Here is a 22,915-nt window from a genome sequence, read left to right on the forward strand (position 1 = left end):
GGCACCCTAAGTTTTAGGCTAAGGGGTTTATATTGGATGAAGAAACATGCGATTTTTCTGTCAACTTGGAAATCCTTTTTCCTGTAGAAGTTTATTAATTTATTTAACTGCTGCTAAATTTAGCTTAGAGAAAAGATGTGGTAGTATTGTGTTCCCCAAAATATTGTGCACCCTAATAAACTTATCTGGGGTCAGAGAACAGAACAGTCACTAGATATAGAGGCCAGAAAATAGTGGCACACACGCCTTTAATCCTAGCATTCCAGAGGCAGAGATTTACCTGGATCTCTGTGTGTTCAAGGATACAGCCAAGCATGGTGACTCACATCTTTAATCCCAGAAAGTGAGCCTTTAATCCCAGGGAGTGATGGCAGAAAGCACAAAGGTATATAAGGTGTGAAGACCAGAAACTAGAACCTTTTAGCTGGTTAAGCTTTCAGTCTTTTGAGAAGCAGTTCAGCTGAGAGCCATTTGGATATGAGGACACAGAGGCTGCTCTGAGGAAACAAGATCAGCTGAGAAAATGAGGTTAGCTGTGACTTGTTCTGCTTCTCTGATCTTCCAGCATTCACCCCAATAACTGGCCTCAGGTTTGATTTTATTAATAAGTATCTTTACGATTCATGCTACAAAAAGAGAAATGCAAAGCTTCTGAAACTTCTAGGCTGGTCACTTTATTTATCTAAATTTCATTTCTGCCCCTGTAGAGAAGGATAGGTGATAAATCCAGTCCTCTTTCCTCCACAGTTACAGCTCTTTCCCAAGGGCAAATCTACAGTTAAATAGGTTAGGACTGGGGGTATAGAAGAAATAGTTGCATCTTCCCTCTTAATTTTACATCTAAGCTGAGTTGCCCTCTACCAAATTAAATAATTTTCTCAGAGGTAAAGCCAAAAGAAAGCCATATATAAAGTTGAAACACTTTTTCATTGACTGATGGGAACCATCCTTACAAGATGGGGGTCTGGAGAGCTGGCTCAGCTATTAAGAACACTTACTGCTCTTGCAGGGGACTCAGATTCAGTTTCCACCACACAGCTCACAACCATTTAAAACTCCAGTTCCAGGAGCTCTGGGGTTCTTATATGGCCTTTATTTGCACAATACACACACATGGTGCACAAACATGCCAAAAAAAATGCTCATACAGATTTAAAAAATGTTTTGTTTTTAATTATAGGGATGTGCTATGGAGGTTAGTGGGCATTTAGAGAATCTGTACAAAAACTTGAGTAGCATGTTATATACAGAGACAAGACAAGCCTGATCCACCCAGATGCAGTGAGTGTGTGTCATTTCTGCTAATTGTAGTCCACTGTTACCATTACTGTCCTTCACCATTCCTATTGCTCTTAAATTCATATTTTAAGTGTTCAGCCCAGTCCATGACCCACAATCCATTGTGTGTGCTTCTCTTTCTTAAAATTCAGACTCTCAGTGGAAGCATCTAGTGGTCACATCACATCATGAGTGCTATAGTGGCTGAGATATGGTGGAAGTGGACAGGGTGATAAGGATACTGTCTTGAATCTCACCTTCCTTGAAATTCTCTGAGTCAATAGTAAGTTTGGATGACAAGTACTCAGTACAGTTCTATACACTTTCTCTCTGTTTTGCTCTGATATGTTTTGAATGGGTTAGCTAGAAATCAGGCCCTTAATAGAAAAGGACCTTTTGTTGTGATTTCAGTATTTCCATTTTTGTAAATCAAGAAGCAACCGAAAATGTTGAAGCCTTAAGTCAGAGCCTCCCAAGGCACGTGGGAGCACCCCTGATTCAGAGTTGTGATGTGTGATGGTAGAAGTGCCTACCTCTTACCCCCACCCCCAGCCAAAAACTGCCTGGCAAATATCCTTGGGGCCTGAACAGAGATGCACACTGAATTTTAGGAACCATTGTCATGACATATCTCTGTAGGGCATTGCATCTTTTTAACAAATCCTCCACCTTACTTCTTGCCACACAGAGAAGTAGTGTTAGATCCTGGGCTCAAATCCTCTGCTCTTCTTTAGCTATCATGTCTTTATAGTCACTGTGTGTAGATGTAACCAACCGTCTTATTAAATAAGAAACAGAGCCAATGCAAAGACGAAAGCCAAGAGATCAGAGCTAAGAGCCTTACCCGCCTGCTGCAGCTAGCCTCTTCAGCTAAGAGACCTCTCTGAAAGAGACCTACTTCCTGTCTGTTTGTCTTTATATACACTTTCTGTTCTGCCTTCTCATTGGTTGTAAAACCAACCACATGACTGCCTCGTCACTGTCTGTTGGCTGTATCCTTGAACACACAGAGATCTACCTAGCTCTGCCTACCAAGTGTTGCGATTAAAGGCGTGCACCACCACCGCCCAGCTTTTGCTATGACTCTAATAGATCTGACCTCCAAGCAACTTTATTTATTAACATACAATTAAAATCACATTTCAGTACAAATAAAATATCACCATAACTGTGTCTTTGTGATACTGATTTATCTGTGTATTGCTCTGTCATGACTATGAAAGCAGAAAAGATCAATATGCTAAACTGAGTCTATGGCCCTATCAGATCTGTTCTAAAGGAATTCATTCACCTTACTCCGTTCATAGATACAAGCTTCAGCTTCCATTTCATGGGTGTCTGGTGCCTAGTGAAGTTTAAAAACTGTCATTATGAGCATCCATTTCCTTGTCTATCATGTAATAATAATAACTTCTACCTCATATTAATTCTTTAATGCTCATTTCCATCCTCATTACAAAACTGAGTTTTTATACAAGAATATACATTGACCAAGGTAAGTGTTCAGCAGATGTTAAGAATGTAAATGAATCTGTGTTTGATTTTAAAGGCTGCTGACTTTCTAATTGCTTAATGTCAGTGACTCAAAGCGTTGCCTATAATACAAGAAATCATGTTAAAAGTTTCATTTGAAGGTTCTAGAAGGGATTCAACTGAAAAATTGTGATGACTGACTGGGGAAAGACAGCTTCTTTTTATGTTCTGTTCTTACAGGTAGAGCCAGGTTATCTAATTTTCTAGTCTCTTAGATGACCTTAACATGACATTAATGAGCTTAGTGGATCTTTAAATTTCATCATCTAGGTTTTTGGGGACTGAGTAGAATAATCTAGACCTCTTAATCTTCTACACTCAGATTTTTTTTTTAATCACTGAATGTGGGTCTTGTATTTGGTTTTTAAAAATCATCTCTCTCTCTCTCTCTCTCTCTCTCTCTCTCTCTCTCTCTCTCTGTCTCTCTCTCTCTCTCTGTGTGTGTGTGTGTGTGTGTGTGTGTGTGTGTGTGTGTGTGTGCCACTCAAAGGCATAGCAAGTGCTATTTCTTTTCTAGCAGACTGAATTGAGTCTGAAGTATGTATCACCCCACTACAGGGTGAACTTTATCTAAGTGTAGAAAACTAAGGCATCCTCACATCCATCTTAGGATTGCAGATAACTAAAAACATCCCCACAGCCATCTCAGGATTGGATTATGTTGTATTTATTAAAGGTGTAGGGGAGCTGTGGAGTGATTCACACCTGAACACCTTCCTACTTTCAAATAACTTGGTTGTCTTGTAGGACCACTTCTATATGGCATCATCTCTTTGGGGTGAAACCATTGATAATTAAATGCAAATCTGAATTGTAGAAATTATTATGTTTTATTCTCAAATGTATTTATTTTCCTCTCATAAAACAACCAACTCACAAGAAGCTTACACAATTGAATTTTATTTATAAAAAAAGAAAAGGAATTGGACAAATACTATTTTTAAGAAAAATAATCATAACATATGCTAGTGTCAACTTTATAAAAATAAATGTAGACTCTGCTGATTTGTTATTCTTTTCTGACCCTATTTAAAAGATGTTTCTAGAGCATGGAGTAGCTATCCCACTAAGAAGAAAATCAATTAACCTCAAGCAAAGTAAAACTTCAGTAATTAAATTTGAGTTCTTACATACAAATGATTTCCTTTTATATTGATGCCTTTAAACCAGGGAAATTTACATTGTGAAATACATTTATATTAACATGCAAAGAAAGGTTTAACTTAGTCTAATTTTGGCATAGTTTAGTATAACTTAGTTTTGAAGATGTCTCCAAGTTCATGAAAAGAGATTGCCTTTGGGAAGGAGTGATGGTTTTATCATCATATTCTCAGAGGATCAGATCCCAGCCTGGATTGAGGCCTCTCTTCCCCTAAAAGCTAACTCTCTGCTTTTGGATAACAGTCTCTATGTGTGAACTGTATGTGTTTTTGCATGTTTGGTCACAACCACAACACATACTACTCTTTCATTTGTAATTCATTCATTATTTAAGCAAGAACATTTATGTTTAAGATTAGCTTTTTTTCTTTTCATGAGATATCCATTTTAAAGTAACAGAAGACAGTCTTTTAAATGGTGAGTTCTATGTAAGCAGCCATGTATAATCATACCAACACATGGGTGATATTGAGCTAAACTCCCTTTTGTAAATTAGAGTGAAGAGAGAAGTCACAGTTTAATTATTTTCTGAGGCAGCCACTCATACTTTCACTCAAAATTTAAACTACACATAGGACTAAAATTTCTAACTGTCCTCTCTACTCAGGGGTGGGAAAACTGTGCACATATAAAATACCCCCAACACAGTGTCTTCAACTCTCTTCCAAAATTAAGATAAATGTACCTCAGTTTTCCTGTATTCCTCTAATGTTGTAGTCTCCTTTACTTTCCATTACCAATAGTACTGACTCTTCATTTCCAAGATGAGTTTAAGTGGAAAATAGCAGGCATCGAGGGAGATAGAAGAGAATGCAAAGGGTTAGAAGGGCCCTGGGTCTCAAGGGGTGAGAAAGGCCAAATATTTTTATGACAACTCCATTCATCTTCATGAGAAAAGGGAAATAATTTCAGTTTATTATTATTTATTTATATTTAAATTTTATATTTAACTATCACAAGGATGTTTTCCTTCATGTTTATCAAAAGCATCCTAAAACAAACTAAAAGTATTGTTAACCTAACCATTTATATTCCCAGGAACTGTAATGAATTCTATATTGATATTTGATAATGCTTTTGTAGTGTTTGTTGATGTAGGGTAACATGCACATAGGTAGAAATTTGTTTTTGTCCTTTCTTTTCTTCCAACATAGACCATATGGTTTATACATAGTCTTGGGTGGGAGAACACCATTTCGTTTCACTTCAGTTTCTTTTGGGCAATGTATTCTACTTATTATTTCAGCATTAGTTTATGGTTTAATTGGCTCTTCATTTTTCTCAAAGTTTAAGAGCTATGATTTTCCGTTATGGTTAATAATATTTTGGAGTTTTCAGTTTCTCCATTTGTAAAATGCAAATTGCAGGCCATGTCATATTATTTTTGTAATAAGAAAAACAACTTTAAAAATATAGGGATAAAATTTTCTATAGTGTACTAGGCTTAGATACACTGAAACAGAGAAGACAACTATTCAAGGAACCCTCTGGGAGGACACTATTTGATTCTTTACCATAAAGAAGAATCAAGTTCTTCTCTGTTTATGTGTTTTACCTTACAAATGGCCAGCATTAAGCAGGAAGATGTTGCTCAAATCTTAAACGGTGTTATAATTAAAAACAAAAACAACAACAACAAAAAACCCAGAGCCACATATTGGGGTTAAAGCTGAAAGATCAGAGAAGCAGAGCAAGCCACAGCCAACCTTACTTCACCAACTCCTCAGCTGATCTTGTTTCTACAAATCCTTAGACTGAAATCCTTTGAGTCCTCACACAAAAGGGTCTCAGCTGAACTGCTTTAGTTCCTGTTTCCTCACGCCTTATATACCTTTCTCCACCCTGCTGTCATTTCCTGGGATTAAAGGCATGTGTGCTTCCCAGTACTGGGATTAAAGGTATGTGCCACCCCTGCTGGCTGTTTCCAGTTTGGCCTTGAACTCACAGAGATCCAGACAGATCTCTGCCTCAGGAGTGATAGGATTAAAGGTGTGTGCCACCACTGTCTGGCCTCTATGTCTAATCTAGTGGATGGCTCTGTCTTCTGATCCTCAGACAAGCTTTATTAGGGTACACAGTATATCACCACAGGAAGAGGTGCACATATGTGCCAATTGACCTTGGTCACCAGTTATTTGAACTGAAACACTGATCCTACAGCTCCTGGACCAGCCCCTGAGAGCTGCGGTGTTCTCTGTCTATAAAGACTTTATGCTCAGGGAAGTAGAGAATTACCCCGGAGAAACTTAACCCATCTCTAAGTCAATCAGAATATGGCATTTGTCCTTCAGTGGAGTCATTTTTAAGGGCATTAGAAATCTAGTTTTTTCAGGTGATATGATATATATGGTCACAAGCTTCAACTCCTTTTTCCAAGCATGGATCCCTGTCTGATATTGAGAGGAATGCCTAGAACTCCTCTGCACACTTGTAATACATCAAGGGCAAAAACAAAGCTGCTACCCATATGGAGATTTCATGACACTAGGAAACAAGTAAAAACTTTATATACAATAACTCCTACATCTTACTATAAAATAAATAAAAAAGAGAGCAGGGTGAGGGTTTGAGGTGTGTTGGAAGAGTGCTTGGATAACTATATTAAAAGAAGGCAGAGAATAAGCAGAATGGAAAAACATAGTAGAAAAACCTCTCTGCTTATTGTTGTTGTTGTACATAACAAAACATGTTTAATTTGTCTTTGGTGTATTAGTCAGGGTTCTCTAGAGAAAAGGAGCTTAAAGAATAATATTATATAGAGGGGATTTACTGGAATGACTTATATGCCTCAGTCCAGCCAATCTAACAGTGACTAGGAACACGAAGTCCAAGAATCAAATAGTTGCTCAGTCCCTAAAGCTGGATGTCTCAGCTGGACTTCAGTACATACTGGAGTCCTGAAGAAGTAGGCTCTAATGACATTGGAGGAATGGATGTGCTAGCAAGGTGAGGACAAATAGGCAAAGAGCAAAAGCTTCCTTCTTCTGTCCTTATACAGACTTCAAGAAGGTGTGGCCCAGATTAAAGGGGTGTCTTCCAAACTTAAGATCTGGATCAAAGATGTTTGTCTTCATGTCTCAAAGGTCTGGACTAGAAGTGAATTCATCCACTTGAAACCAAGAAAAAAATTCCTCTCACAGGCGTGCCCTCCATTTATGGATTGTAGTTCATTTCAGATGTAGTCAAACTGACAACTAAGAATAGACATCATACTTAGTTTGGCTTCATTTCCACCCCTCACTTGAAATAGTTAATTTTGCTCAGTCTTGCGCTTTAGAGTGATATTTTCATTTTACTAACTGTTACCTCTTCTGAACTGCCACTTCTGTCTCTTAAGTTGTACACTGAGACTCAACTCATATTCTCTTTAGTGATATGACTTTGAGAAAAATTCTTGTCTAGTTAAGGGTAAAGGATAAAATAAAATCAAATATCAGAAACTAATTTAAAAACCCATAAAGCTGGGCGGTGGTGGTGTATACCTTTAATCCCAGCACTTGGGAGGCAGAGCCAGGTCGATCTCTGTGAGTTCCAGGCCAGCCTGGGCTACAGAGCAAGATCCAGGACAGGCACCAAAACTGCACAGAGAAACCCTGTCTCAAAAAACAAACAAACAAACAAAAATGTAAAAAAAAATAAACTTTGTTTTGGAATATTGACCCTTTACCTGAAACACCCAGGGAGGCTTGTCTGTTGCTTGTGTTTACATAGGTAGATGCTGATACCTGTATGTCTGCCCTGAACATTTCTAGAAGAAACGGAAGTAGTGAAGAGGGGGCACTACCAAGCATCTTCTCTGAAGTAGAAAACTGTCGGATATGTATACATCCATGTACATTGCAAACCCAAATTATTGACATGTTAATTCCTTCTACGTGAAATACTTAGTTGGATGAGGGGCCAGTAAACTATGGCCCACTGTTTGCCTGCACACATCTTAAGAGCTAATACTACTCTTAAAGTTTGGAATTGTGGCAAAATTTAAAAAAATAATGCTTGTGTGTCACCTAAGAATGCTAAGTGGCACATTTCAATGAGGCTAAATACGGGCTTATTAGAACATAGCCTGCCTATTCATGGAAGGTTTGTCTGTGACAGTTTTTCTGCCATGGCAGAGCTGAATTACTCTAGCAGATATCATGTGGCACACAAAGCTTAAAATACCTTTCTGGGCCAGAAAGGATAGGAAGATAGACAATAAACCTACATGACTCCCATAACTTTTCCTCATTTTTGTGTTTGTCTCTCACTTCTCGGGTTAAACATAATGACTCTCCTAAAGACTTCTATGCATTACATGGTATCATTCTATTCCAATGGCTATTGATGCAAAAGCACTCTAAATACATAAATAGTTTATTAGAAATATGTACCAGGGAACTATTTATAAAGAAGAATCAAAATTAATTATGTGGCTGAATGAGTGTCTCTCTAGAAACTTTGTTGTGGAGCTCTTGAGATAACAAACACTCTCTCCAGAATACTGACAAGTCCGTTTGTGTAGAATTATTTCTCATCTAGTCCATGGCCATAGCTTTCAGCCTCCAAAGTATGTTTCATTGCTGTTGAGAGCAAAAAGTAATTTTCACATAAATAATTATATATACACATATTTTATAGAAGGATAGAATGCACCAGATAAAATTTGTGTTATGTGTTTCAGCCTTATTTTGCCCACAAATAAAAGGCTTGAGTATTTGACCTTTCAGAAACAGTGGTGAGTACATACATTTCAAATGTCATCCAGTCCCCAAAGCAAGGACCCTGTGCACAGTGCCTGAATCCCCAGCCCCACCCGCAACCCACTGCAGCAGCATGCAACATGCATTCATAGCACTGACTGACATCTCAGATCTTTCTGCAACCTTGTAAATGTTTTTGCCAGTCCAGCATTTCTCTCTGTCTCCTCCCTGTCTCCAATGATGATGCCTGACTCACACAACAGTATTTCCTGCCTGGGGTTGCACAAGCCTCGCCCAAATCCTTGTATCCAGTTGGATTTCCTCTGTTCTTCATGGCTAGTAAGAAGCTGATTTTGAAACTTGCATTTGATTTTTTAAATGCTCCTATCCTTGTAGCACGAATCTTAAAAGGTCTTATTAATAAAAAAAAACTCGAGAGCCAGGTATTGGGGTGAATGCTGGAAAATCAGAGAAGCGGAACAAGCCACAGCCACCTCACCTTGCCAATTCTTCAGCTGATCCTGTTTCCTCAGACTGGAAGCCTCTGAGTCCTCATCCAAATGGATCTCAGCTGAACTGCTACTAAAAGCCTAAAAGCTTAACCAGGCCCTAGTTCCTAATCCTCATGCCTTATATACCTTTCTGCTTCCTGCCATCACTTCCTGGGATTAAAGGCCTGGCTGTTTCCAGTGTGGCTTTGAACTCACAAAGATGCAGACAGATATCTGCCTTTGGAATGCTAGGATTAAAGGTGTGTGTGCCACCATTTTCTGGCCTCTATATCTAGTGGCTGCTCTGTTCTCTGACTCCAGATAAGGTTATCAGAGTACACACTATATTGGGGAACACAATATCACCACATATCCTACAACTTTTAACATCTTTTTCTCATTACTAGGAAAATACCCAAACTCTTTAACTCTTGTTTAGCTCATGACTAACACCTAAATCCTAGCTTCAAGATCCCCAGCTTCATGCTTTTGCTTTCTGTTTTTACTCTTCGTGGTTTGTATTTCAAATGTTTTGCTCTACCTCAGGATCTTTGCACAAGCTGTTACCTTTTTCAGCAATATTCTTCACCCTGCTCTTAATCTAGCTAAAACACACTTTTGTTTCGAGTTACCCCTCAGAGTTTAATGCTTTGTTTACCAATCCATGTTGGATTGAGTTTAACTGATGTCACTGAAATCATTACATTTTAGGAAGACCTTGTGACAGTAAGATCCATATTGTAAACATTTGCCCCACCCTTCTATATTCTGTATTCTCTAAGAGAAGATAGACTACGCTAGTTTATGCTTACTGAGGTATCTCCAGGTCGAATGCAGGAAGTGGTACATGCTAGGAGTTTGCTAAATATTTATTGGATAAATAAATGCATGGATTTTATGTCATTAAATACAAAATAAGGGAAATCTGTCTACACCAGTTCACTTATTCAGATTTTTCCAATTTGTTATCTAATATTTGGGACTAAAAGAAATGGGAAGTTTGGGGATATTTCTACCTTTCTTGAAATCTCACAGTTTCAACCACAACCTGGAAAATAAGAAAATTGTCTATTCTTTTAAAATATCACACTGTGCCACACTGATTTAGAGGGAACTGAATCTCCAGCAAAGCAAGCCCCAGGCTTTTCTCACTCTGAGTCGATTGCTTTAACCAAGGATTCAACATTCCTCCTTCTCAGGGCTAGGTTTCCTCAGGGGGTGTTGTCTCCCTAATTTCCTGACTTCACTCTTCATTATTTGATGTTTGCCTTTTGTGTTAACTTTTGAAATGATCAAATTGTTACTAGTATTTGGAAGATTTTGGCCAAGGTGTTCCTGGTTAATAAAGCAAAATGAGAGGGAAAAATAACCCTCAGCATTTTTTCTTTCCTGCAGTAGATAGACTTCATCTGTTTTCCATACCCTCAGGTTGGCACTTATCATTAGACACTTAGAGCTCTAGTCATGAGTGAGATGCTTTATTTGACACTGAACAAAATTAATCCCCTTTATTTCCTTTATGGATCCAATGTTATCATTACAAATAAATATTTACTAAATAGTATAGCCAATGAGAGATGAAGAAATAGATCAACCATTAAAAGTTTTTCTGCTATTGCAGATGACCAGAGTTCAGTTCCCAGCACCCACATTGGATAGTTCGAAATGTCCCATAACTCCAGGGGAATCTGGCACGAACTTCTGACCTCTATGGGCAACTGCACACACATGGCATACCCTCAGACATACACAGACATTCACATAAACAAAAATAAAAATAAATCTTTAAGTAATAGAATGGTGCAGGCACAATAGCACATGAATAGAAATAGAAGTGTCTCCGTCTACTGCTTAATTCACTATTGCCCTCTGGGATGCAAATCACCACCCAGGGCATTGGACAGTGCTTTGCTTCCTACATGATCCTAACAGCATTGTTGGCTGGAATGAAACAAATGTGAATAGTCTTTAAGAATCTGACACTTAAATAGAAATCACTACTATTTAATGAGTATTGAATTTTAGGAGTATTGCAGAACCTATGTACCCTTTCCCCCTTTACATGAAAATTTCAGTTGTAAAGCAAGTATTTTTGATCCATTTACTTGTATGACTCATTTATTATTTGTACATGTACTTTGTTTCATCTGGGTGTGATTTTCATTGGGAAAAAAATCCACAAAACATCTACACACAACAAAGTCTTATGTAGAAATTTAATTGAAAATGAGGTTTAGAAAAAGAAAGGTAGAAAAGAAAACCCTGTGGATATACATAGAAACAAATGTTAGAGCAGTAGATAGGGATTAGATGAAATATGAATCTGGGAGGGGAGTGGAGGGAAATAATGGATGAAAACAGCCCACATTCATTCCAAGAATCTGGCAGCCAAAGTCATGGAGCTGTGATTTTCAACCCTTTCCCCCAAAATACTCCATTCTGAAAATTTCAAAATGTACCACTTTATATTCAGATACTTAAAGTGATGAACCAGCCTAACTCCATTTTAGGCTTGAAAGTCATCTTATAATGAAGACAAACTAGGTTCATTCCTGTTTATGATTAATCCTCAGGGATAAAATTTCTAAAACAACAACAACAACAACAAAAATAAAACATCCGGGGTCAGGGTCACTACTGGGCTCTGGGAGGGAAGGGGTTGTGTGTTTTGATGACTCTGGAAATGGATGTAATGCATTAATAGCTGGTATTGTTAGCATAACAGTGAAGGGAAAACTATTTTCTTCTGGAATCTCTGGTCTTTGTGGAAATAAATGTTCCAGCTGAGTAGGTCAGTCTCCTGATAAAGGGACCATAGCTCAGGAAGGCAGATCCACCCTAAGCCATGCTGAAGAAATGAAAGGAATAATTATCCCTTTAATGAGATAGCTTCCTTTTCTGCTAGGAATCCTGTCCTCTGTGCAGACACTGCAGAGTGACTCACTGAGGTCCTTTCTCCACTCTTGTATCCTCCTTTTGGATGCTGGTCATAAGCCTCCTCCAGTCTTCTGGGGTCTTCACTTTCTTTACCACCCTCCTGTCTACTGTGTGACCACCTGCAGAGGGCCCCTGCCTCTCTCTGTTACTCTCCTTTGTCTCCTCTTCCAGGCAGCTGCCAAGATTTACAGCCTGTTGCTCTGGGTTTTTTCTTTTAATACCTAATGAAACTGTCCTCAAGCCTTTTTTTGAGTCCTCTTTTAAATTATTTTACTAATGAAACTAAGAACTGTAAAATAGGAAACCCAGATTTCCCCTGTAACATGTACTGTCTCAGGTGTGGCTCCTTAAAATTTCTGGTAATAATATTTATCATGACTGTATGATATGCTCTTTGGTACTGTATACCTAGTATAATCCCTTTATTCTCTCTTTTTTAATTGATTTTAGAATTCCCTTTTATTTTAAGAAATGCAAATTTATCAGAATACTTCTATTTTGATTTTTCCCCTTGAAATGGTGGTGATAGACAAAATTGCTATGAATAAAGAAATGAAATAAAAGGAGGAAATCATGACTACTCCTAAAGTATGGAGAAGATTTCCACTGTGGATATAAGGGAGAAAGCAGGCAGAGGGAAGAATTCAAGCTGAACATGGCCAGCAGACTATACCAGACCATGAGAGGAGAGAGGGGGAGGGAGAGCAAAAGAGGTAGCCAGGGCCAAGAGGCCAAGAGACTGGAGTAGCCAAAATTGCTATTATACAGAGACCAAGTTGGGGGAAGGAAGTGGAAGCCCCTGGGAGGGAGAGTTTTAGAGTGGGGGTGGAGTGGGATGAGAGGTGCTGGGAGGAGCCACAGGTACTAAGTGGGAGAGCTGGCCAGCAGCCATGTTAATGTGCTAATAGGCACCTCAGTTAGCCATTTGTTTTGGGTTCCTGAGACCTAACATCCTACATGAGCAAAATGTTAGATTCTACCATGTTACACAGCATGTGGAATCTGTGGGCTGTGGAGCATTCTTATAGGAAGCCCACACTCATGGGGAAAGACATTTAGGTTTTCCTAAAATCAAACTTGGATGAAAAATTTTTATTCAAATTATATATATTTATATACATGGATATGTACAATATAAAATGAAAATACATGCAATCTAAATTTAACTTGGGAACACTAATCCCTTAGGAGTTTGATATTAAACAGTTCATCCCTCAGTTATCTAGACTGTAAAAATCTTCAAATTTTACTTTAAACCAGAGTTGGCAAATTTATTTTGGTAAAAAGACCGCATAGTAAACACTTTAGGGTCTGTGGAACAAGCAATCTTTATCTCAGCTCCCCAGATTTGAAATTTGAAGTTTCTTGAAAAAGTCACACCTATGCTAGAGTTTGTAAAGATTGAACAATTTATAACTTTGTGGAAAGTCAAAATGTTACAAATATTGAGCCAAACAAACCTGGGTTACCTTTAGCTCTGTTAGTAGGGATGAAGCTCTTACCTCAGAATATATTAACATGCTAGACTATCAGTTTCTAAAAGAGCAACTTCACCAGATAGCATCTAAAATCTGTAACAGAGACCCCCCACCCTCACCTTTTTTCCTGTACCTACCTACACGATGTCTCTACCAATGTTTTTGGCAAACGCATTTATTACTGGAAGTGCTGGCTTCCTCTTCGGTCCCTGGTTCCTGTGATCTCTATGCATAAAAAGCAGAGGAGATATGTGGAATGCAGTACAAAAGACAGATATATTGCCAAGTGGAATGCAGCAGTTTCAAAGGATGATAGTGGGCCAAGGGCTAAGGGACCACTAAGAAGGAGCACACTTTCGCAAGGGGCAGTGGCCAGTGCCAGAGACACCATTGTACTGGCATGCATGTTTAGGGATGATTCTCTTTACAGTAGACAGGTTGGGGGGATAGAAAAGATGATTTGCATGAACTCCTAATGGAGAGACAACGCTAGTATTAGGTGACTAGACAGATATCAGCAAGCTGCCCTGGAGGTCCTAGGGAACAGACCTCTCCCTCACAGACAGTGAACCCCACCTCTTTTTCTTTCCAGGAAATGAGTGCCTTAATGGGCTTTTTGAGACCCATTAAGATCAAAAGACTAGAACCTGAGCTATTGTCTAGCCCTGGATGGAGATGTGATATTCCAAGCTACATAAGGGGCAAGGGCATTTATTATTCTGATTAGATAACATGTTTTTCTTTTTCCAGCAGCCCTTACCCTAATAGTGCAGACATAGAAAACACTGTGGTGCCGGTCAGTCCACTTCCTGAGTCCTAACACAGAAAAAACATAACACTTTGTGGACCTTCTACCTATCTTTTTCTTTTGTAGTAGAATTTTTCTGATGATCTGGGCTTCTCACTTTGCTTCTCTAAGGTCAGTTCCCCACTCTTTCTGCCATACAGCATCTTGCTGAACTCCGTTGCTGAACATACAGTCTTTCTCAGACCCTAACTTAAAATATCATGGCTTTCTTTTTCCTCTCTTCATCATCCCTGAGCATGTAGCTAACAAGGTTTAAAGTTTAGCTGGCATGTTTTTCTCTCAAACATTAGCAATTTTTTTCTCAACATTCCTTTTATGTCTGCTTTAAAATTCTTTTACTGATTAGCAAAAGGAGTCCTAGATTTTTGTAAGTAGAATATGGCACCCAATATGGGAATCCCTGAATTTCTCTGGTATAATACATCTTTAGTCTTTATCAAAAGGCTTTCTGCTGAATTATCTTATGATCTTTTCATGTATGCGGTAACCTGCAGCTTCAAGTGCCCACCAGCTGGGGAGGAAGCTGAGGGTGAGAGCCACCCAGGCCTTTGGAATTTGCCCCACGTGAGCGCCAGATATTGGTGAAATTATTAAGGCCACTCCACGTAGTTAAAAGGAAAGTTTATTAGTGGCGCAACTTACAAATGAAGGGATAGGTAGGTCGCAGGGTCTGGGGAAGGTGTATCACAGTCCAGTGATGTTCTCTGGAGCTCTGCTTGGTCAACCTCCACCGTCCAGGGTCCAGGAACAAGAGAGAGCCTGCATCCCGATCTCAGGTCTTCAGGGCCCTCCCTTGGCCCCGCCTTGTAGGCATGATAGTTACTGAAGCCTCAATGGGGGTTGGAACTTCCAGACCAAAGCTGGAATGGCTACCCACTACAGTTAAGTCCCCAGGGCCTGAGGTTCTCTGCTCATTCCTGAATAGTTTCAGAACATGTTGTTTATGCCTGTTTTTTGTTCTGTGGCTCCAGAAGTTCATTTAACTGATTTAATGCTATAACTTTTCTTTCAGGGCAACCTGAATCCATGTTTCATTTCATTCAATCCAACCATGATCAATAACATTTGGTTCAAAATAAATGTTCTTATTTTCTTTGGCTATGAAGCTATATTTGTTTCACAAGAGTTGGATTTGATCTTGTGAAAAAATTTTTCTGGAAAAAAAATTGCACTTTGCATAGAACTTTCTACAAGACTTATTAATTGATAAGAACTTCCAAGAAGGTGGAGAGATTGGAATGCTGTAGATCCAGACAATAATTATAATTTATCTTGGGCTGTCTTTAGGCACCTAACCAGCCATTCCTTATTCACCTCTGTGTCTGTTCTAACATCCTTGTGACTAACAGATAAAACCTTTTGGAATGTATTTGTTATGAATTTACATGGGGGACCCTGAGGATATCCTGCGTGTGCAGGGAAACATGCTGGCGTGCTGGTCAGATGCAGTGGCAGGCTGGCAGTGGGGTGGCAGTGGACAGTCATTCATGACCCAGATGCTGCATCTGAGCAGAAATGGTTTATTATAATAGAAAGACAAAGAGAAAGATAGGAAAGAGGGAGAGAAGAGAGAGAACGAGAGAGGATGCACACCTGATAGAGGGTGCACACTTCAAGGGAGGAAAAGGCAGAAGGGAGAGAAGAGGAGGGGTTTTTCCTTAAAGTGAGACTTTTAGGTCAGGATGCAGGGCAATGCCAACAGGTGGGATTTCAAGGGGTGGGTCAGAATATTAACAGTATTAACTTAATAGAACTTGTTTCCACCAATCAAAAGGCTAAAAATGTCATCAGATAGCATCCCAGGCATAAAGCTGAGGATTCTTTTACTTTTCTGTAATCCACCTGCACCTGTTGTCACCACCAATGTATTTGAAATCTGTCTCAATTTATGACTTTCTTCTGTTACTGTAAAATCTTCATAAAATTGCTACTGTACTAGGATATGGAATTTGGGGTAACCTAAATGTGAGTTTCCAGGCTGTGGTCACTCATGGATTTAGAATAAACTATCTTTTTCCAATTTGAGGTGAAATTCACCTTTTTTGAGTTGACAGTCTGAAGACAGTAGCCTACAGATTACATCTCAAGGTCACTTCATTGCTGACATTATGTTTCTTTGTTTATGCCAAATCTTTGAGATGGTAGATAATTCATTCCTCCTGAGTTGTAGAACATGACCCATTTCTTCCCTGCATCCTCCCCTTTCATCCACAGTCCAGAAAACTATTTTTGTACATACAAATAGCCTATCAGGGTATTTTCCTGAATAAAGAGAGGGATTCTGCTGCTACTGTCAAGATAATAAGCATACTGCAGATGGTGCTTTTATTCCAGAACAACCACAACAGAAAAGGAGATATGAAACTTCTGTCTCCATTGTGGTTGCTTTTTTCCTAGTCTGTAATTTGACAGTTTAGTTTGGCATTGGCACAAATTAATACTTTAGCTTCTGCTGGAACTCAACTGCTGGGTTTGTTGTCAAGGTGGTGGTTCTAAATATAGGTAAGTGAGAGGAGAAAAAGACACATCAAATTCCTTATCTATCTCGTTTTGGCACTTTCAAAGAGTTTATATTTAAGTTTAAATTTAAATAAGCATTCTTGTATTATCACTGCCAGCATTCTGTCACAGTAGTCCTTTTAGTTGACTGAATAAGAAATGTAAATTAGAGCTTCAGAGATAGCCTAGAGTCCCTGCCTTTTCAGTCCATTGAAGATATCAAAGTGGAGGTATACAGGGTCTCTCCCAGCCCTTGGCCAATTCCATGTTGAGATATATATTGAGGAACCAGTCACAATGAAGAGGTCTTATGTCAAACAAAAAGAACAAAACTGTTGTTCTTTTTCTTTCATTTGAAAACTCAGATCTTCTCAAGAGGTAAGTTTTTCATTTCCCATGCAAATGCACAGCTTCTTTAGTTTGTTCCCACCACTGTTTCCCCGTGCAGGGCCTGGATTAAAGATTTATTCTCATCAGCAAGCCTTGTTTGACAGATTGCTTCACTCGTGCTCACTACAGTCTCAGATGCCCACATGATCCCTGATCTCATCAATTACAATTATTTTGTGTTCTACTTACTAAATTTCCCAATACATCTGTCTCTCTAAAGCATCCAGAGAACTCAAATACTAAACTACAGTTGTGTCTATGATCAAGAACATTTTTTCTTTGTGTTGATGGGTGTCACTTTTATAGATCTCTTTACAAGTTAGAATCAAGGAAAAGATTTTATCTCCTGAATAATTTGCATAACATGTTTTCTTTCTTCTTCTTAGATATCACAAAGTTCAGAATTCAATGTTGTTGCTTGTAATTCTGATAACATTTGTCAATTTGCCATACATTACACTAATATTCACTACTGAAATGAACACAAATATACATCTTTGACAGGCAGCTTCCTGAAATGTTTCACCTGTTAGGTTCAAGTGCCAAGTGCAACACTGAGAAAGACTGTCTTTTTAGTAAGAGTGTTATTAAAAGTTATTAAATCCATCAACAGATGGCAGCATGGTAGGGAGAGAGTGTATAGTTCAGGCTCACATGGCAAGTGAGAGTCCATTTTAATGCGTTTTAGAGGAATGGAGAGGGCAAGTCGATTGTAAAGTTTTGTTTGTGGTCTGCAGTTAGCAGGTAACCAGTGAGTACTTAGGTAAAGAATGTTAGGTGTCTAATAGATAAACTGCTTTCCTGGCTGGTCATGATTTGAGGCTGATTGGGTAGGAAAAACAAGAACCTAGAGAAACAATTGATTTAGTTCTAGAAACAAAAGTGCCTTAGTTTCTATAATTATAATTTTAGGAAAAATGAAAGAGCTTCACAAAATGCCTAACACCTTCTAGTACATTCCACCAAAGATTAGGAATCAACACTCTAGTGTTGGAATGTAACTTATGTTCTAAAATCGTCTTGCACACTGACAGTCACTTTGTATTTTTATAATTATTCTCTTGCTTGTCCAAGAGTGCCATGTTACTCACAAAAGGTTTCATCACTCTGACAGCATATAAAACTCTTTATCACATTTCTTCAGCCTGCTTTTCCATCTACATCACTCACTGTTCCCAGAAATGCGTATCTCTCAGTGCAAACTGCTCATGGTTCTCCAAATGTACCATGGTATTTCCTGTCTCTAGTCTGTCATAGTGCTATTTACTCCACCTATAATCCCTCTATCATCTAAGATACCAGTGTACCATAAATAGTATATACTTCTATGGTCTTATAAAAAGTAAAATGAATGACTAATTTTATTCATTTTGTCATATCTGGCAGTGAGTTCAATACTTGATGTAAAGCCATGTTTATTGACTAATAGTGTAATTGAATTTGAATTTGTAAGTGGAATTTGATAGAATTGAAATAATCGATACATAAAAGTTTTACTATATACAATGAATATTTCATAACAATTAGTGAGTGCTTATTACATTCTGAATGTTCTAAAATGAGTTAATTCACACCATTTCTCCCAGGCTGTTTTTTATACCTCTGTGTAACTTCAACTTCATTTTAGAAATGTATGCTGAAACTCAGGAAGATAAAATATCTTCCCAAGAACACTCAGCTAAACAAAAATCAAGCTCTGATTGAACCTTGGCTGTCTGGTTACACAGATCATAATCTTCTGTTCCATTGGCTTCTATTTACATATTAAAAGTATATTTATAACAAATGACACTATTACATAATAAATAGCCCCACCTATGTGTAGTTCCAGCAGTTCTCCTGAGAATGTTGACATTGCTTTGGACTGTAACATTTGAAGAATAGGTCAAGTTCTTCAAAAACTCTTAAAAAAACTATATAAGATAAAAAAAAATCTTGGAATGTTGTTTGTGTGTGTATTCGCTTTTATTATTTAGCCAGGAATAAAATGACCAAAAATGTACCAACCCGTGTTTAACAGCATTATATATTTCTCTCTTGTTGTTTTTATTTGTTGGGTTTTGCTCTGTTTTTTTTTGAGACAGGATCTGCCTGGCTGTCCTGGAACTCACAATGTAGACCAAGCTGACCTTGAACTCAGAGAGATCCACCTGCCTTTGCCTCCCAAGTGCTGAGATTAAAGGCAGAAGATGTTTGTGTCTCTGAAGTCACAGGCAAAGCTCACAAAAGTAATGCAAACAGAGGCTACAGAAAAAGTTTAATGAGCAGAGTACTAACCATGCAAGTGTGAGGATCTGAATTCAGATCCCTGGCACCCATGTAAACAGCCAGCCATGGCAATGTGGGTCTGTTACTTTATTGCTAGGTAGGGACAGAGATAGGGAGATCTTGCAGGCTCCCTGGCAGCCTGTGTAGCCACGAGAGTGAGCTATAGGTTCAGTGAAGACTCTGTCTTTAAAAATAGGTTGAAGAATCATAGAGGAAGAAACCTGATGTAGACGTATGGCTTATACACACATGTATACACACCAACATGTACGCGCACACACACACACACACACACACACACACAAGTTTCTAACATACCTGAAAAGTAGTGCATGAAGCCATAAGGTGTCCACTGAATAAGTTACTTCTTCCACATTGAAAATGTCATTTTCTTTCATGTTTATGTCCATCAATTTAGAGCAGTGACAGTAGGGACCCTCCTTACTAATGGTGTGTAGGCATCCTATGCCATATTTTGGATATTTTGGCAGAGGTAATGAAATAGGAATGAGGAGTGACCTACATTCTCAGTGCAGGAGACAGAGAAACTGTACATAAATACAGACATCAGTGAGCCATGCTCTGGCTAAAGATCCAATGTCCCCAAAGGCAAGCATCAGCTACTTTAACTCACACTGGGTGCCCTAGAAAACAGCTATTCAAATTCTATTCCTTGATGGATTCGAGGTGGGCTTTTACTAGCAGATAATATGCTTTGGTGCCATGGAGTATCTCAATAATACAAGTGACACGCAAAAGTCTAATCTCTTTATCCTAGAAGAATTAGTTTCAACAAATACGACAGATTTATTGTTCTATTGGGAGCCCTTCAAGATTTATTGTGTTGCTGTTATACCCAGATCACAGGGACCCCCAAAAGACCACCACGAAGATTGAAACCCATACGTAAAAGCAAAGAGCCTTTATTGTCAAACTCAGAGCTTGGACTCTCTGTCCAAGCAACAGTGGTGAGAGCAGAGAACCCAGAGCCCAGGCGGGGTAGGGTTTTTATCATAGCAGAGTGAGGAGATTCCTAGGGTTCAGGACCCTGATTGGCTGACATTTGTCTAGGGATATCAGTAAAAGGAAAATGGGTGTGTGCTCAGGGACATCTATTGATCTTATCTAATCTTATCTAATGGTTGGAATGTTTGAGAGGTCAGGTACTTCCCCTTAGAGGCTGGCTCATTCCTGGGTGGATCCCTGGGTGGTATTAGCTTCTGGCTTTTCCCGGATCTGTGGATCTGCATGTTGCCTATCAGCAAGCCTGTCACAGCAGCTGTGTCTGGGCACCTAAGCCTGTCATGGCCGCTGTGTGGTCAAACTGTTTTGGGTACCCCCACATTGCTGTGATGAAATAACCCAGCTAAAAGCAACTTAGAGAAATGAAGGCTTCATCTTACAGTTCCAGGTTAAAGTGGAGAAATCAAAACAGGAACTTTGAATAACTAGTCATATCACACACAGAGTCAAGACCAGAGAGAAATGAGCACATGCAAGTTCACTTGCTTGTGCTCAGCTTCATTTCTCTAATTTCTCCAACCTAATACAGTTCTGGACAACATTAAGGAATGTTGCCACCCACAGTGGGCTGGGCCTACACACATCAACTAACTTAATTAACACAATCATGCTCACAGACATGCCCACAGGATATCCCTAATTAAGAGCTGTCTTCCTAAATAAACTGCAGTTGCTTGATGTAGTCAATGAAAGCTAACCATCACAGGGGATGATTTAGAACACTCCATTTTGCTTTCCTTACGGCTTCACCCACTTTCCTCTGTGACACCTCTGAGACCCTGACTCAGTGAGGCTCAGCTTATTAATGACAGAACTAAAAGGAGGGTATTTAGAGAACAGAAATTTGGTACAAAGCCTGGACATCTATTTGGGAAAGATCTTATTAAAACCTGAGGTAGTATCATGTTGGAGATCTGCAGACATCCCCATGGGAGGGGCTCATCCTGCCTTTTGTTTTGCTAATGTCTTCTATTGATCACTGCATCTGTCATCTTTGTCATGAAAAGCATCTGAATTAATGAAATTCATTTCTCCTTGGAAAATTAACTTCTGGTAAAACAAATTTATGGAGCATACCAAATAAACTTATACTGCAGAAGATATTGCTTGATAACTCACATTTTTTTTTTACTTTTTTCTTCAATGTGTCTTTCACATTATGCACCTTGATCCCTTCCATTTCTCTGTCCTGTCTCATCCACCTTCTGCCTCTGAACACCCCCCCCCCAAATAAAACATAATTTAAGAGGAAAAAAGGGGAAAAATTAAAAATTCTCACCATGGAAGCTGCAGTGTGGCACAATGAGTCACGCAGTAAAGCCCTTTGTCCATACACCTTTGCTTGCAAGTGTTCATTGCAGTTATTGGTCTGGTTCGAGGCCTCTGGTTCCTACTACACTACTGATGCTGGGCCCTCACTAGGACTCTTCCTGGATATCCTGTTGTTGCCCTGTGTTGTGGAGATCTTGCAACTATGGGTTCTGCAGGTCAAGCCCCTTCACATGCTCCAGCAGATCATAGATGGTGTGGATGTTGAGGCAGGCCAAGTCGTTACCCTGGTTCTGGGCATGGGCAACTACAGGGTTGGTCAACCTGCCAGCTCTGCCCTGTCCTCACCACGAGTGTGGATCACTCACACTCTTTTGGGAAATATAGAGAAGCATTTCCATATGCAATTATGACACATTTCTTGTGATAATTAACATAAATTCAACTCTTAGAGATTTTCTCTTTTACTTCTCAAAGAATGTGTATTGATTTCTAAAAGGTATTTATTTCTAAAAGATAAACAAAAGTTATTTTCTTTAAAAGCAAAATCTGTTCAGGTGAAACAAAAATTGAGTGCATTTTTTTAGTACAGTGATGTTGCAAAAATGTAAGTGGCAGTAGATATGTTTTTGAATATTTGTTTTCCATATTGTACAAAATAGCACATAGCCTATTTATAACTCCTACAAAAACAACTTAAGTGTCTTCCATAGTTTGCCACTGGGAGGTTAGAGTTTAAAGTTCTATTTAATTGGGTGCTGTCAAAAAATACTTATGTTGCATTATTATGCATTTTATAAATAAGCATGCAAATTATATTCATTGTTATTTATTTCAAAATAAGAGTTTCACAAAGTTATAAAATCATCTGTGAATATTTGTGATATTTATAATAGTACTAAAGCTTTGTGCTGCTCACTAATGAATGAGGATGGTAGCATTGAGCCTAAATCTGTTTAACACACTGTACTCTTTCCAAAATTGTTGGGTGGTTTTAGTCAGGGCCAGGTTTTGCTATTCACCATCAAGAGTTTCAATAGGACTCCAAACCATAAAATTAGGTAATTATTTCTAGCTTCCATCAGTCAGCATGATACC

At 38.7% G+C, this 22,915-nt stretch overlaps 1 protein-coding gene across 5 annotated transcripts in view; it reads left to right on the forward strand.

Moving 5' to 3' along the window:
- Fgf14 (fibroblast growth factor 14) overlaps positions 1 to 22,915 on the forward strand; it is a 661,678-nt gene that overhangs the window by 628,588 nt on the left and 10,175 nt on the right. The window lies entirely within an intron of this gene.

The sequence above is a fragment of the Peromyscus californicus genome, unplaced genomic scaffold (genome assembly GCF_007827085.1).
Source record: "Peromyscus californicus insignis strain IS unplaced genomic scaffold, ASM782708v3 Scaffold_12__1_contigs__length_115047231, whole genome shotgun sequence".
Lineage (NCBI taxonomy): Eukaryota > Metazoa > Chordata > Mammalia > Rodentia > Cricetidae > Peromyscus > Peromyscus californicus.